General features: G+C 55.3%; 1 non-coding gene across 1 annotated transcript; it reads right to left on the reverse strand.

Annotated features, from left to right (window-relative positions):
• Positions 1 to 7,957: 7,957 nt before the first annotated feature.
• TRNAQ-CUG lies at positions 7,958 to 8,029 on the reverse strand. Its single transcript has one exon. It is a non-coding gene; the product is annotated as a tRNA-Gln (tRNA).
• Between the last annotated feature and the right edge of the window lie 5,231 nt (positions 8,030 to 13,260).

Below are 13,260 nucleotides of genomic sequence, written 5' to 3' on the forward strand. Positions count from 1 at the left end.
AAACAGGGCAGTTTGTCGCCAGACGTGGTATTGCAGTGTGTGTACCAGCCACAAGCTGCCAACCGAGGGAGCATTGTGTGTTTTTCACACACCTGAGCAATATAATGATGCTGAAATAACTTTGTAGTGCAGACATGGCCAAAGATTCTCACACACACACACACACACACACACACACACACACACACACACACACACACACACAGCTTGCAAGGAAAAGCTCACCTGCTTCTCTGCTTTGCAGAATCCAAACACATGCAAAGCGTGTCAGGCCCTGGTGGAGCTGTCAGGGAGTCAGCTGTGGGCTTCACTGTGCCTTAGCTCTAGGTCGGCACCATGGCTTAGCTGGCTAAAGTACCTACCTTCTAAACAAGAGATCCTGAGTTCAACTCCCAGTGGTGCCTTGTTGAGTAACTCTTTGGGTACCTGATATTAGCTGCTGTCAGAGGACAAAATACAGCATTAGGTGGGCCTTTGGTCCAGCCCAGGGTGGCTGTTTTTATGGTTTAAATTACACTCACAGGCACTGATAACAGAGTTACTGAAAGTTTGGGAGTTAAGAGCTGATAGGTCAGTGTTCCAGCCCATCACAGATGACCCCCCTCCCTCTGGGACAGGGGCAGGTCTGGGATCTCACACCAAATGCTCATTGTGGCTGCCAGAATCTGTGGGCAGCTCATTTAGTTTCCACCCAGGATTGAGTCCTGCTTCGTGCACCGTGTGTGAGAATGAAAATCCTAAACCGCCCTTTGAAATAACGAAAGCAGCAGGACATGTTATTGTCCCTGTCCCAAAGCAGACAGACCAATGGAGAAATGCCATTGACTCCAGGCAATACTCCACTGCCATTTTACCTTTTTCACTTTGCTAAACTCCCTCCCAACTTTGAGGGCTCCCAGAACCTGATATTGAGCTTGAGCTGAGATGTCTACAGTGCAAATTTACCACCCCATGGCCCTAGCCTGGGAGCCTGCACTGGCACGGGACAGCCCTGGGTGTTTCATTGCAGTGTGGACATAGCCTAGCATTATGTCTACACTGCCATTGCTACCCAAGTCACTATTCTCAAACCCTGGGTCAGTTGATTCAGGCTTGTGGGGCTTGTGCTGCAGGGTTATAAAATTACAGTGTAGACACTTGGGCTTCAGCCCAGCCTCCAAGACCCCACGAGGGTGAGGTCTCGAGCCTGGGCTCAGTCTGAGCCCCAGGAGCCCAAATCAGATCATCCAGGCCAGCTGGGCCACAGGGATTTTATCACAGTATAGATGCCCTCTCAGGGTATGTCTACACTGCAATGTAAGCCCAGGGTTAGCAGAAGTCATGTCAGCAGCTCCAACACATAAACATAAACCAAAGGGAAAGACCCACCCCCAAATAAGCTAGGCAGTGTCCTTCTCCCTACGGTTCATAAGTCCAGCAACCAAAAGTCCTTTAACATGAGCCATCCCCTCTCCCACCCCACTCACAGCTGTTGTCCTTAGTCAGTGCAAGCCCAGAGGTGCCTCTGTAGAGTTCACCTGCCTGCCTGGATGGAAAAGGGGGAAAATAAGAAGGCACCGTACTCACTGTGTTGTCTAGGGACTCACTCATCCCTCCACTGCCACCCTGTCCTAACATTGATCTAACCCCTAAATTTTAGTATTGGGACCCAGTCCCCAGCCTCCTCCCAACCAGAGCCTGCTCCTCTTCACCCTTCTCCTCTGTCCCAACCACAGACCCCTCCTATTCCCAGTGCCCCTCAATCCCAACCCACAGGCCCCTTCTATTCCCAGTGCCCCTCAATCCCAATCCACAGGCCCCCCGCTCCTCACGCTGCTCCTCAATCCCAACCCACAGCTCCCTCCTTCCCTCCAGCAGCAGGTGCTTCAGACCCCCTCAGGAAGATTTTCTTGCAAGGTTTCGTGTATGAGTCTGCATGTGGATTTACAGTATGTTGGAAATAGGTTGGGTTGCTTGCCGAAATGATCACTTGTGGCTGGTGTTGCATTCCCAGTCTCCATGTTATTGGGGCAGGAGAAACAAAGGGTTGTTATCCTCGATGTGTGAACCAGGGACTCAACCCTGGGTGGAAACTAAATGAGCTGCCCACAGATTCTGGCAGCCACAATGAGCATTTGGTGCGAGCCCAAACCTGCCTCTGTCCCAGAGGAGGTTCATCCACGAGGGCTTGGCCCACTGACCTATCAGCTCTTAAATCCCAAACTTTCAGTAATTCTATTATCAGTGCCTGTGAGTGTAATTTAAACCATAAGAAAAACCACACTGGGCTAGACCAAAGGTCCATCTAGCTCTGTATTTTGTCTTCTGACAGTAGCCAATACCAGGTGCTCTCAAAACATCTCAACAAGGCACCACTGGGAGTTGAACCCAGGATCTCTTGTTTACAAAACAGGTACTTTAACCAGCTAAACCATAGAGCCTGCCTGTGACTAAGGTACAGTGTCTGCTCACACCTGACTCCCTGGGCCCCACCTGGCCCCACAAAGCAGAGGAGCAGGTGAGGTTTTCCTTGCAAGCTGTGTGTGTGTGAATCTTTGGCCAGATCTGCACTACAAAGTTATTTCAGCAGAATTATATTGCTCTGGTGTGTGAAAAACACACAACGCTCCCTCGGTCAGCAGCTTTTGGCTGGTGTACACACTGCAATGCCACGTTTGGCAACAAAACTGCCCTGTTTTGGTGGCAAAATAAAACCACTTCAATGAGAAGAGTAGAGCTTTTTGCAGCAAACTTAAAGTGACAGAGTGTCAGTGTAGACACTGCTGTTCATTATATCACCATAACTGGCCTCTGCCAGTATCCCACAATACCCTCTGTGAACTCGCCTGCCCTGCAGTCCTGCTACAGAGCCATGGGCCTCTCCCCTTTCATAGCTCCAGGAAGTTCTGACAGCTGAGCCTGCTGCTCTGCTCCAGCAGCCAGGAGCAAATCACTGCTGTGGATGCTGCTCTCTCCCACCCTGCGAACACAGATCAGGGTGGTGGGAACTTCCTTGAATGGGGGAGCACCGGCATCTGAATTGTGACACCCCCAGGACACCCCTTCCCTCGAGGAGGCTCTTACCGTCTAAACAGGGTCGGCTGTTTTCTAGTAAAATCACTAAAAGGGAAGGAGAAAACTCGAAAGAGGTTCCTCCTGGCGCTCAGGTACGTGAACCCCAATACTCCCCCAGTCCTCAAAGAGCGACCTGGAGACTTGCTGAAGCAAAGCCACAGGGTCTCTGAGCTTTCCCTGGCCCCTCGCCCCTGTCCTGCCTGGCTGATGTCAGCATCTCTCTGTGAGGTCACCACCTCCTCACCACCTTTGGCCAATAGTCTGAGCCCCTGCAAAAGGCCTTTGTGATGTCACTGCCTATCACGGACTCACAGATCGTGCCCACTCTTGGCCCTGTGCGGTCCATGGGGGGTGCCCCTTTCAGTGCGACAGCCCTTCTCGGGGGTCCACTCTCTCTTGGGGTCAGGCCCCTCCACCTCCTGGAGCTGCCCCTCTCTGAGCCTTAGCACGTCTGTCTCTCGCCGTGGGCCCCTCAGGGAGTCCACGCACTCTGGACCCCCTGGGCCTCCTCACCCCCGAAGGGGTTGATGCCCCCTGTTCTCTAGCCCAGAGCGACTCTGTGGGGCGGTTCCCCCCTCCCCTCAAGCTTGAGAGCCAGGGGAGCAGAGCAGGCTGGAGCCCCAGGCCTCCGTGGGGGCAAGCAGAGGGGGGGCTGGTCCCAGGCCTCCGTGGGGGATGGGGGGCTGGCTACCTCCTGCGGGAAGTGGAGTTACCCGGCCCCAGCCTGCTCTGCTCCCCTGGCTCTCAGGCTTGTGTTGGTGTTGGCTAGATTTGTGCGGGTGTTTGTGTATATTAGCAATTGTGTGTGTGTGTGTCAGGATTCATGCATGTGTCTGTGTATGTTTGCAATTGTGTGTGTGTGTATGCGCTCTGCCGCCCTCTGCCGGCACGACAACTATTTCTCTGTATGTCGCAGCCCCATACCGTCGACCCCAGTGGAGATTTCCCCATCTTACAAGGGCTGGCTGGCTGACCCTTCTCCCCTCTGCGGAATGTGGCGGGGGCTGCAGCTCTCCCCCTGTGGGGCAGGAGTGCCACGGTGTGGGGTGCTGGTCTCCAATGCACCAGGAGAGTAGCTCAGTTGAGGCAGGGCAGGGCGTGTGGTGTCCGTTCTGCGTTGCCTGGTGCTGGGCCATTGCACAATCCCCAGCCACGCTGCACAGCACCCCAAGAGGGGACAAGGGTCCAAGCACATGATCCTGCATGAGGGGATCATTCTCATTGGTAGCCATCCAGTGGCAGTGAGTTCCATGAGCCTTGGCACATGATGTGTGGGGCAGGAGGTCCTTGGCGGGGGAGCTGTGGGCGTGAACGGCGTGCAGTTGTATCGCTGAGCACGATTGTGAATATTATGGTGTGTGTGGGGTGATTGTGAGTGTGGCTGGGGGCGGTGATTGTTGCTCTCTTTGGGGGTTGGGCTAGCATGTCCCTCTGGGTGTGTGGTGTCTGAGTGTTCTTGCGATTGTGTGAGTCTCTTTGTGCGTCAGAGTGTGTGTGTGTGTGTGACTTGCTGCAGAATACAAAATCCTGCAAAGCCATTTCCTAGTGGTTAGCCCAGCAACACACTGATACAAACAGTGTCACAGATGCACACACACACAGAGTAGGGCTCAGCCCCACCAGCAGGGGCAGCAGGGACACACACGTCTCTCCTGGGCCAGCTTGGACAATTTCCCATCACGACCCGGCACAGTGCTGGTGCCCCCACACGGGGGTGGGCAGTGACTGGGCAGGGGGGGCAGATGTGCCGGATCTGTAAAAGCAGCAAAGAGTCCTGTGGCTCCTTATAGAATAACAGCCGTGTGGGAGCATGAGCTTTCGTGGGTGAATCCCCACTTCGTCGGATGGATTCAGAAGGAAGCACTTTGGGAAAATCAGTCAAGGCCCTTAGCTGAGCTGAGACACAGACCCAGTGACCCCTGCACCACCCTGGGAGGGGAGTGGGGTTGAGTGGTCAGAGCAGGGAGGGCTGGGCACCAGGACCCTGGGTTCTATCCCTGGCTCTGGGGTGGAGTGAACTGGGATCCAGGACTCCTGTGTGCCATAGGTGAAACTGTTTTTCCCTGTGCTTCCCTCCCTAGTGATCCCAGCCCAGCCCCCTAGTGGAGACTGAGCACAAGTGGGGGGAGTTGTTCTCCCACTTTGGACTTATGATTCAAACCCCTCCCCCAGGGGCTATGATATCATGAAATCTGCCCCCCACCCCCAACACAGAGAAAACTGGTGGGATTCTGTCCACACGCAGAGAATTTTCTCCGCCGGGCTCCTTCGGTTCATCTCGCTGCTCTCCCTACTGCCGCCAGACACTGCTCATCTGCATAACCCCGCCCATGGACACGTGACACCTTCTGTCCTGCTGGTTTCAAGTGAGTGAGTTGCCCTCGGGGAGTGAGCAGGTCCCAGCACGTCACAGCCCCAGCCAGGGCCGGCTCCAGGCACCAGCTCAGCAAGCAGGTGCTTGGGGCAGCCCAGGGGAAGGGGCGGCATGTCGGGGTCTTTGGCAGCAATTCGGCAGCGGGTCCCTCGGTCCCTCTTGGAGGGAAGGACCTGCCACTGAATTGCTGCTGAAGAAGAAAGTGGTGCAGTGGAGCTGCCGCCGATTGTGATCACAGATTTTTTTTTTCCTGCCGCTTGGGGCGGCAAAAACCCTGGAGCCGGCCCTGGCCCCAGCACACGGCACAGCCCCAGCACACGTCATAGCACGTCACAGCCTGGGGCAGGGAGATATTGGGGAAGGGGATGAGGGGAGAGACCCAGCCCCATAGACCCATAGGGGCAGCGGGATATGGGGGGGCAGGAGAGGGGATGGCGGGGGAGAGACCCATCTCCATAGACCCCCAGAGGCAGGAACTGAGGGGAGAAGGGGGGGATCCAGCCCTATAGACCTGTAGGGGCAGGGAGATATTGGGGGCAGGAGGGGGGTTGGCAGAGACCCAGCCCGGGGTGCAGGGGAAATGGGGTGGTTTGGAAGGAACTGGGGAGGAGAAGAGACACATGGCAGGACAGGGAAACCGACTCACTCCGAATACATGCAGAGCAGGGCAGGGCGGAGGCAGATCATGCTGGTCCCAGGGTAATTTCGGGGGGTTCTGATTCCCCACTCAGCTGGGGGGCTCCCCTCTGGGCTGAGGAGGATGCAGGGGCTGTGTGTGTGTGTCAGGCTGGGGGAGCTGCCTGGGCAGAGGTGCTGGAACTGGGGGTGCTGAGCCACGTAAATTATCCCGATCTAAACGCAGTTGTAGAGAACACTATGTTGGCACACCGCTTCCTGGCAGCCAGAGACTGTGCTTTCTACACCTGCTCCTGTGGATGTGACCTCTCTCCTGATCGCTAAGGAAAGGAGCCTTTCCAGGAAATGGCCACAGCTTCTGGGAATCCGCATGTGGCTGTGAACAGAATTTGGCTCCTGGAACACAAGGCAACTTAAAAGCTAAGCACGCAGACAGGGGCTTGAACCCTGGCCCCTCAGATTAAAAGCCTGATGCTTTACCACCTGAGCTACCTGGGCTCGTTAAGAGCATCTTCACCGTTCACCACAGGAGTGAGCAGGCAGGCAAAAGAGAGGCAAAAGAAAGTCCCCAGAACTCCTCCTCTTTCTGCACAGCCACTGCCTGTCAGCAGGATTCCTCCTCCTCCTCCCTCCTGTGCCTCAGTGCGACTAAATCTCCACAGCTAGACAGCTGGTCCGTCGCTGCACCCCAATCCCCCATGCCTGAGCCTCCCTGTCAAAGCCCTGCACCTGGCCCCGTATAATTAAGTCTCACATCTCACTGGGAAATCGACTTCTTGTGCCAGAGAGTCTCGCCCCCCCTCAATAGGTGACCCAAGAAACACAGTGTCCACCTTTTCCAAAGAAGCGCATGAAGAAGGCGCCCGCATGGCTTAACGGATAAGGTGCCTGACTTTGAATTAAGAACTTGAGGGGTCAAGTCCCTTTGTGGTTGTGTTGATGCAGTTTTACCTTCGTGCTGAAAGTCCTGCTCCTTTCAAATCTGGAACCTCTTCTTGGCCGCTCAGGCCAATGCTCTGCCTTCAGCTAGAGCCCCGGGAAGGAGTTGGGGGTTGGATGTCACAAAGGCTGGGGCATGAGCCCCAGGTGCTTCCAGTCTAGCCTTTGCTATTCCTGAATTCCCAAAGGAAATGGACGGCTGCCCGGGCTAGCGTGTGGAGCAGTTTCCCTCTGTCCCTGTGCTTGAGGGGGGTTGCTACATAGCGCCTTGGGAGCCTGGATGTTTCTCTGCTTCTCACCAGCTGGAGAAAAGCCTCTTGGGATAACATCTCCTGCCCCACTGCAAAAGTGAGCATGGAGTATGGGAACGGTAAGAGGCCCCACCAGGGGGGCTGGCCCTGCTTTCCTACCGTCTACTGATGTTGGACACAGAGCATCAGCAGCCACCCCGCATGGTGGTCTGCGGGTGGCCTTCAGTGGGGGTTTGGCATGGCAGGGAGCAGGCTGGCCGGGAGTCTTGTTGCCTGTCTGCTGGCCACACATAGGCATGGTCCTGCCCTCGTCTAGCCCCGCCCTCAGTCGCTCTGTGGCTTATAAGCCTTCCCTCAGAGCTGTCAGCACCAGCCGCCTGTGCTCCAGGTGCCCAGAGGAGGAGAGGTGTGCTGGGCTCCAGCCTGGGACTCTGCCTCCCTCCTGCCTATCAAGCCTGGCCCTGGCACTGCTTTCTTCAAGTGCCATGTGAGCAAGAGGAAAAGTGTGGCTACAAGCACCAGACTTGTGGGCATCAGGTGAAGCAGTGAGAATCCCAACCACTAGAGCCACTTCTAAACCCCCACCAAAGACCTGGCTCTGGTGGGGAAAGGACTTAACCAGCAGGAGGGAAATGACCCACTTTTGTATAGCTGGAGACAGGAAAGCACTTTGAGCACCAGATCTTTACCACCAGCTAACACAAGGTCCCACTGAGATTTGAACTCAGATTGCAGGATTCAGAGTCCTGAGTGCTGCCCTTTACACCATGGGACCAGCTTGTATTGGTCTCTTGGGACATTGGAGACTCTCACAGGGCTGGCTTGTGTAAGGGACTGTTGGCCCTTTACTAAAACTTAGTGGGGTTTGGTTGGCTAGTTCCCAGTCCCAATAGAAGGGGGAAGGGCCAATGGGAAATCAGGACCCTGAGACTGACAGGCCCCTGGGGCAATGGTCACCAACGGGTAGGGAACAACCAACGGGTAGGGAACAAGTGAGAATTTGTTAATGGAGAAAAATTCCTGGTGAAAATTGGCAAAGCTGTGCAGATTTTGAAAAGTTCCAGTGAATTTACACATGAAGATACAAACAGAGAGACAAACACGCACACAGAGAATGAGAAAATCACACACTGCACAGGCCCACACAGACATAACAAAAACCAAACCCACACAGCACACAGAGCCATATACACAAAAGGAAAACCTCACAAAATATAGAAAGAACAAATCCACACCAAAAATACAGCAAAAGCCCACAACAGGAAACACAAAACCCACATATCAAAAGAATACAAAGCAAAAAACAATATTAATGCAAAAATCATACACACATCCATGCACACAGAACTATGCAAGACATCCACCAAAATCACACAGGACCCACATGCACATCAACGTGACAGATGAAAACCACACCAGCATACAGCAAGCCAGGCAGGGTTTGAGTCTCACAGCGAAGTGGGTGAGCACACAGGTGGTTTGGGGAGCAAAGACTGAGAGGGAGTCGGGGGCAGTGCTCTGGGTTCTGCCTGACCCCTCCTGACACAGGCAGCTGGTGGAGGGCAGAGCGTGGTAGATCTGTGGAATCTGCCCTGCTCTCTGTAAAGCAAGGGGACCTCAGTGTCTTCTGAGCAGGAATTGTATTTTCTGCAGGGCAAACTGATTGGCAGAAGCCATTTGCTTAAAGGAAACTAGGGCTGCAGGTGAGGTTTGAACTCACAACCTCAGCATCACTCTACTCAGCACTGCTCTGTAAGTACTGGGCACTAACCCATTGCACCACTGGGCCATGCTTTCAGGAGCTTGTCTCCATGTTTCATGGCTGGATTAGAGGAGTGGGGGGGTTGCATTAGCTAATACAAATCCATATGAAAGGCTGCAGAATGGCAGCAGCAGAGGTGGGGAGCCTCCTTCCATGTGAAAGAGCTGGTTCCCCCTTCCGTTGCTCAGGGAAGGTTGGTGCTTTGAGCCCACCTGGTGCTGGAGCATCTGATGGGTGAGATTAACGGGACTCAGGGAGGAAGGAAAGGGAGGAAGTCTTTCCTATCCCTGCCTAGCTCCACTGGTCTCCTGTGGCCCTTTCGGCTCCCTGCTCCCCTGTTGGGAGATGCAGAGACAAGCCCCCATCGGGGTGAGTCACCGAGGCTGTGTCCCGTGGCGTGTGTGGGGAGGGTTGGATGGGGCTCAAGGAGAAGGTTGTGTGTGACAGTGCATGGGGAGGAGGTGTGTTCCTTAGGATAGAAACAGAGGTGAAAGTAAGCTGGTACAAGCTGGTACGGCATAGCGGCAAGAGCCAATACGCCGTGCCGGACTGCACCGGCTTTTGCTGTGGGGATTGAAAGGGCTCTAGGCTCCCCGCCACAGCTGGCAGCCCAGAGCCCTTTAAACCCCCCACCCGTGGCTCCGGCGGCCAGGCTGGGGCCGGATTTAAAGGGCTCTGGGCTGCTGCGGCTGCGGTCAGCCCAGAGCCCTTTGAATCCCGGCCGCGGCTCTGGTGGCTGGGCTGGGGCCAGAATTTAAAGGGCTACCTCTGCAGCTGGGAGGCCCTGGTTCATGTAAAGGCCCTTGGTCTCCCAGCCACAGCTGGTACTCCAGGGCCTTTAAATCTTGAGAGGCCACGCCCCCTTCCAGATGAGGCCACGCCCCTTCTGGATGAGGCCACGCCCCCTCGGGACTCCGGCAGTACCGGTAAGTCCTGTAAGTTACTTTCACCCCTGGATATAAATGATGGAAAACACAGGGTAGTGACAGTGAAGCCCCGTGTCTGAGTGTTATGACTATGTGTGGTGTTGCCATTCACCTTCTCCTCCTATGGTCTCAGCTTTCATTGAATCCAGCATTTTTTCTCCTGTCATCATCCCAGAGGTGTCCCACATGCCTCAGCTACCGAGTGTCCCTCTTAGAGACGCTGAGGACTGAACTGATTTCAGCTGCTGGGCAGCTCTGCTGAGTCTTTATTCATTTGCATAGGAAAATAGTGTTTAAATTCATTTCAAGCCCCCCTCAACTTCAGCGAACTCCTGAACATACTGGAGATGGGTGTGGAAATCGATTTTCATTTGAAAAAGTTTCTTTAAGGGACTCATTTGGAGTGGAACTAGGAACCCATTACCCTACAGGGAAACATTCACCCACTGAGCTATACTCTCAACAGAGAACATCCTGTATAGCCCAGAGCAGGAACAGTTTTTAACCTGGGGGTTAGTAAACTTTATCTCTATACAAACACCACAGCTTACAAAGTCCCCACCCCCGCTCTGTGTCACCAGAGCACAACAACTCTCCTTGGAGCACACACAGCTCCCCAGCTCCCTGCCCGTCAGTCTCTCCAGCATTGCTCCAATCCCTTAAAGCAGGGTCTCAACCTCAATTTACCTTAGGGCCAGGGCCAGTCCTCCAATCCTCCCAGTGGGCCAATAATGTCACTCATACCGCCCAGAACCAGCCCCCCAAAACTCCACCCCCCACCTACCTAAGGCTCTGGGAGGAGTTTGGGTGAGGAGGAGGTCTAGGGTGCAGGCCCTGGGCTGGGGCTGGGGATTGGGGTGCAGGAGGGTGCAGCCTCTGGGGAGTTTGGGTGCAGAAGGGGTGAGAGGCTGGTCTCTGGAAGGGAGTTTGGGTGGGGTGGGGTTCTGGGGTGCAGGCTCTGGGATGGAGTTTGCAGCACCGTAACATGGGCGAGGCAGTGAGGCACTTGCCTCGGATGCAGAAAGTGGAGGCGCAGCTCTACCACGATCAGAGGCGCTTCCACTGCCACTTCTTCGGCGGCAGTTCGTCAGTGGGTCCTTCTCTCCGAGAGGACTCAGGGACCCACTGCTGAATTGCCACCGAAGGAGGACTGACGCGGCGGTGGCAATTCAGTGGCAGGTCCTTCCCTCCGACAGGGATCAAGGACCCGCAGCCAAAGAGCCTGGAGCTGGCCCTTGCCTCGGGCACAAAAATTCCTTGTACGGCTCTGGGAGTTTGGGTGCTGGGTGCAGGCTCTGGGCTGGGGCCGGGGGTCGGAGGACCCGGAGGAGGGTGGGGTGCAGGCTCTGGGAGGGAGATTAGGGTGGGCAGGAGGTGTGTGTGGAGGGAGAGGGTGCAGGCTGTGGGAGGGAGTTGGGGGCAGGTGTGTGTGGACCGGGCTGCAGGCTCTGGGAGGAGTTTGCAGGGAGGAGGGGTATGTGGGGAGGGGATGGTGGTGCAGGCTCTGGGAGGAGTCAGGCGCTTACCTGGGTCTACAAGGTGGGGTGGGCTGGGGCCACAACGTTCTGCGGCCCCCGGGCATCCCCCCCGCAGTGTCCCTTTGGCGGCCGGGGCTCGGGGGGGGGGCAGCGCATGGAGGCCCAGCCCCACCCTGCCCTGCCATGGGGAGGGGCCGACAGCCACTGGAGCGAGCAGGCAGATGCTGCTCAGCTGTGCTGCACTGCTGGGGCCCCTGGGAGGAGCGCCTGGAGGCAGCAGGTGGGGCCAAGGAGAGATCCGGTCCCCAAACTGCTGGAGCCCCACGGGCGAGATCTGGGGATCAGGACTGCCAGCCAGCCAAACACCTTTAAGAGGAGGTGTCCCTCTCCTGTCAAAAACTGATCTTCCTCCTTCAGTTCAGTGACAGCCTGAATTGTTCCTTATCCCGGCAGAGCCAGAGGATTGAAAGCAGCAACATCAAACCCGGTGTAGCTCGCAGGAATGGACATAAACACTCCCTGGTATCTGAGGAGATGTTCAGATTTGCCCTTGGTCAACTACAAGGCCAAAGGGAAAGGAGGTGGCACCAAACACAGGTACAAGTACTAACAACAGTGGCTGCCTTTTAGCCATAGATTTTAATCGGGGCAATAAGTTGAAACAAACCCCTGTTAAATCGAGGGCCGCCCAGAGGATTCCGGGGGTCCAGGGTCTTCGGTGGCGGGGGGCCCCCGCTTTGGCGGTAAGTTAGCGGCGGAGAGTCCTTCCGTTCCGGGACCCGCTGCCAAAGTGCCCCAAAGACCCACAGCGGGGGCCCCCCACCGCCGAATTACCGCCGAAGCGGGACCCGCCCCCGAAGTGCAGCCCCCACCACGGGCCTTTGGGGCACTTCAGTGGCGGGTCCCGGAACGGAAGGACCCCCCCCGCCGAAGACCCGGCTGCACTCCGGCGGCAGGTTCCGCTTCGGCGGTAATTCGGTGGTGGGGGGGGGGGTGTCCTTCTGTCCCAGAGAGGAAGGACCCCTGGCAGGCAAAGACCGGGAGCGAAGAAGCTCTGGGGGCCCGGGTCCCATGAGAGTTTTCCGGGGCTCCCGGAGCGAGTGAAGGACCCTGCTCCAGGGGCCCCGAAAAACTCTCGTGGGGGCCCCTGCTGGGCCTGGGGCAAATTGCCCCATTTGCCCCCCCCCCCCCGGGCGGGCCTGCATACAGGAGGCCTGTGATATGCAGGGGGTCAGATTAGATGCTCTAATGGTCTCTTCTGGCCATAAAGTCGACTAATTTCTGAAAAACTGAGTGTAGCATTGGGAGCAGCAGCGTCTGATGTTTTCCTGTCTAGCCGGCTTGCTTCCTAGAACGAATGCTCCTTGAGTAGGGTGATCCACAGGGAGTAGCTCAAACCACCAGAGTGCATGGCCAGGGGCAGGACATTAGCCCAGCAAGGGAGGGGTGTGGCAGTGGGGCCAGGATTTCATCCCATGATATCAAAATTCATCTTAGTAAAAGTATCAATGAATCAGTTTGCAGGATTTATATCAAGCATCCTAAAGTAGTTTACATATTGCTCTAATTAAGAGATCATCTCTCTGCTGGAGAATGTTATCTTAGTGGTCTCCCGCTGCCGAAGCATTTATGGAAAAAATGTTGACGTGTGATATTTATTTTCAAAACCTAAGGCTTTGATCCTCTCTCAATGTTCTGTTACGATGACTTTGTTTCTGTTCAAATTATCAGAATATATATCTAATAATTTTCTCAGCTGAATGTTGAAGCAGTAAAGTAACAGATGTTTCCCAAACAGTTATTGACCTGAAGCATCGTGATTCGTTTAGAACAACTTATT

This window comes from Mauremys reevesii, linkage group 17, assembly GCF_016161935.1.
Source record: "Mauremys reevesii isolate NIE-2019 linkage group 17, ASM1616193v1, whole genome shotgun sequence".
In the NCBI taxonomy this organism is placed as follows: Eukaryota; Metazoa; Chordata; order Testudines; family Geoemydidae; genus Mauremys; species Mauremys reevesii.